Here is a 4,206-nt window from a genome sequence, read left to right on the forward strand (position 1 = left end):
TCGGCCTGATTCTGCTCTTCGTGCATTATTTGGTGTTTTACGTTGTTCACAGATCTTTTTGAAGGATTCTGCATGCAGAGTCTCAATCTGGTGTTTTTTCCATTGTGTGAATTCTTGGTTGGTGAGCGGACCCCACACCTCACAACCATTCAGGACAATGGGTTCTATAATTGATTCAAGTAATTTTAGCCAGATTCTAATTATTATGTTGAATTTGATGTTCCTTTTGATGCAATAGAAGGCCTTCCTTGCCTTGCCTTGTCTCTCAGATTGTTCACAGCTTTGTGGAAGTTACCCGTGGTGCTGATGTTTTGGCCAAGTGTAACGATTCTCATCTTCTGACGAGGAGTAAGAGAGGTCGGACCAATGTGCAGTGTGGTAAATGTCCATTTAAGTTTATTAAACTGAACACTAAAGTATACAAAATAACAAAGTGAATGATACAAACGAAAACCGAACAGAACGTACCCCCCCCACCCCCCCGCCCAATGGTGCGGACTCCGGCCGCAAAACCTGAACCTATAGGGGAGGGTCTGGGTGGGTGTCTGTCTGCGGTGCCGGCTCTGGCGCGGGACGTGGACCCCACTCCACCATAGTCTTTGTCCGCCTTTTAACCCGAGGCCGCCGACCTCGGACTGGGGACAAAGACATACCAAACTACTAAAACAAAGACATAACAAAAGAACTAAGGTCAGAACATGACATCAAGCTATTTAAAAAAGGTTGCTTGCTCTAGGGCAGGGGTGTCAAACTCAAATACCCAGTGGGCCAAAATGTAAAACCTGAACAAAGTCACGGGCCAACATTGAACAAATTAACCTTTTAATATGGACCCAAACAAGTTTTGCTTTAACATTGAATATGGAACAAGCATCGCTTATTACCATACAATATATAATTTAATAGTGGAGACATGCAAAATCGAATTTCAAATTAAAAAACACATCAATGGCATTCATTTATTAAATAAATAAAAATTGTATGCCTCTTTTCTATTTGCAGCCTTCTGATTTAAATACCAAAATAAACTTTTTCCACTGGCTAATAATTTTACAAATAAAATGATAATAAATCAATCAACCATTCAAGCCCATGCCTTGTAGCAAGAAAAAGTGCATAAAGAAAACGTTAATAATTGCACACTGGTCTAATCTGATGTGCCCAAGCCAGATACCTGGCATCTCTTCTTGGATGCTAGTTCATCAATGTCTGGGCTCAAGCTCTGAGCTGAAGAAATCCTCAGTATCGAGCGAAGATGTTCATCAGTCAGACGTCTCCTGTGAGTTGTTTTGGTCATCTTCATCGAGGAGAAAAGTTGCTCGCATAGATAAGTGCTGCCGAACATGGAGAGCATCTGAGCAGCTTGGGTGCGGAGCTGAGGCATTGTGTTAGGGATGAACCGTGGAAACTGTGCGGCGCCCACAGCATCATACATGACCTCAGCGTGCCGTTGCACTGGAGTTCAATCAGCTCCATTTGGATGTTGGTTGGTGCATTTTCCACATCAACTGCGAAGGGATTACTAAGCAGTTCAAACTTGCATTTCTGGGCATCGAAGTCGGCAAATCGCCGGCTAAACTCAGCGGCGAGAACACTGAGTTTTTCAGCAAACTGTGCGCATGGGAACACGGCGGTAGAGATCTGCGCTTTTATGGATTGGCAGCAGGGAAAATGGCAAGGGTTTCCTTGCAGCATCTGATTCTCCCACAGGCACAGTTTAGTTTTGAAGGCCCTCACTGCAGCGTACATGTCTTTGATGATGCGCCCCCGCCCCTGAAGCTGCAGGTTCAGCGCATCGAGATGGCTCGAGATGTCACAGAGAAAGGCCAGCTCACACAGGAACTTTTGCTCCCGGAGCTCTGCTGTATCCTTCCCTTTGGTTTCCAGGAATTGACATATTTCCTCACGCAGCTCGAAACATCTGTTCAGTACTTTTCCTCTGCTTAGCCATCTCACCTCTGTGTGATACGGCACGTCTGCGTATTCCGAACCACACTCCTCCAGAAAAGATTTAAACTGGCGGTGATTTAGACCTTTGGCTCTTATAAAGTTAACTACCTGTGTTACTGTGGTCATAACATGTTCCATCTTTAGGGCTTTGGCACACAGTGCTTCCTGATGTATGATGCAGTGGTAAACAGTTAGCTCACCTGCACAGTTCTCTTCCCGCATCTTCTCCCGAACCATGCCCACCAGTCCACTCTTTTTACCGCACATCGCTGGCGCACCATCTGTCGTTAATCCAACGAGTTTATCCCACGGCAGCTTTATTTCAGTTACACATTTGGAAACCTCCTCAAAGATTTCCTTTCCTGTGGTTGTGCCATGCATTGATTTGAATGCTAATAGCTCCTCCGTAACACACAGATTTGAGTCCACTCCACGGATGAAGACTGACAGCTGAGCAGTATCAGATGCGTCGCAGCTCTCATCCACAGCGAGGGAGAATGCAACAAAATCTTTTCCCTTTTCCATCAGCTGGTCATACAGATTGGTGGCAAGATCACATGTGCGATCAGCTACTGTGTTCCTGCTCAGGCTCACGTTTGAAAATGCTTGTTTTTTCTCTGGGCATACGAGGTCACAAACCTTCATCATGCACTTTTTCATGAACTCTCCCTCATTAAAGGGCCGGGCTGATTTTGCGATCTCTGCTGCCACTATATAACTAGCCTTTACAGCAGCCTCGCTTTGTGATGTGGCTTTTTTAAACATATTCTGTTGTGAAACCAAGCTTCTTTTCATCTCCTCTACTTTCTGGCTCCTTTGAGTCATGTCCAGGTCCTTGTATTTGTCATGGTGTTTCATTTCATAGTGTCGTCTAATGTTGTACTCCTTACTTACAGCCACGTTGACTCCACAAACAAGACAAACAGGTTTGTCTTTTACATATGTAAACAGATATTCTGCCTCCCACTTGTCCAGAAAGCTCCTGTTTTCTGCCTTTCTTTTCGCCATTTTTGGAAAGGGTTAGCTCGCTGACAGTTGTAGCGTCTATGTTCCTATGACTACTGTCACAGAGGAGAGAGCGTTTCTGGGTCCTGTCCTGATTGGCGCGCGAAAACAGCAGAGCATTATGGGATTCGTAGTATTAGTGGTGAATGCGCTGTATAATACCGGCGGGCCAGCTCTAGTAGTAATTTGGTATTGTCTCGCGGGCCAAATATAATTACCCCGCGGGCCAAATTTGGCCCACGGGCCAGAGTTTGACACCCATGCTCTAGGGCAATGGTGTCTAGATGGAATTTGTGTTTGTGGTCCTGGCAACTGGACCTTTTTTGGAACACCATTATTTTTGCCTTACTGAAATTTACTGTCAGGGCCCAGGTCTGGCAGAATCTGTGCAGGAGATCTAGGTGCTGCTGTAGGCCCTCCTTGGTTGGGGACAGAAGCACCAGCTCGTCAGTATATAGTAGACAATTGACTTTAGATTCTATTTGGGTGAGGCCGGGTGCTGCAGACTGTTCTAGTGCCCTCTCTCTCTAACTTCCTCTCTCTCTGTCTGTCTGGTAAGGATCCAGGCTTTTCCTGACTGATGCAACACTAGCCTGTCGCCCTTGAAACTTCTTAGGGCTGAAATCCCGTTAATGGGTTCAATTAGACAACAGCCAGAGAAAGTGCTGGGCGCCAAATTCAAAAACAACAGAAATCTCATAATTAAAATTCCTCAAACATATAAGTATCTTATACCATTTGAAAGGTAATCTTGTTGTTCATCCCACCACAGTGCCCGATTTCAAATAGGCTTTACAGCGAAAGCACCACAAATGATTATGTTCGGTCAGCACCTATTCACAGAAAAACACAGCCCTTTTTCCAGCCAAAGAGAGGAGTCACAAAAAGCACAAATAGAGATAAATTTAATCACTAACCTTTGATGATCTTCATCAGATGACACTCATAGGACTTCATGTTAAACAATACATGTATGTTTTGTTTGATAAAGTTCATATTTATATAACAAAATCTCAGTATACATTGGGCTCAGTAGTTCAGTAGTTCCAAAAACATCAAGTAATTTTGCAGAGAGCCACATCAATTTACAGAAAAACTCATCATAAATGTTGATGAAAATACAAGTGTTATACATGGAATTAAGTAGCAGGCTGTTTACTCTGGGCACCTTATTCATCCAAGCTACTCAATACTGCCACCCAGCCATAAGAAGTTATAGAGGCAATTTGGGATTCAAATAACAACAAAGCC

At 44.1% G+C, this 4,206-nt stretch overlaps 1 pseudogene; it reads right to left on the reverse strand.

Moving 5' to 3' along the window:
* Positions 1 to 987: 987 nt before the first annotated feature.
* On the reverse strand, positions 988 to 3,203 carry LOC135523493 (general transcription factor II-I repeat domain-containing protein 2-like; annotated as a pseudogene).
* Between the last annotated feature and the right edge of the window lie 1,003 nt (positions 3,204 to 4,206).

Source organism: Oncorhynchus masou, chromosome 31 (genome assembly GCF_036934945.1).
Source record: "Oncorhynchus masou masou isolate Uvic2021 chromosome 31, UVic_Omas_1.1, whole genome shotgun sequence".
Taxonomy (NCBI): domain Eukaryota; kingdom Metazoa; phylum Chordata; class Actinopteri; order Salmoniformes; family Salmonidae; genus Oncorhynchus; species Oncorhynchus masou.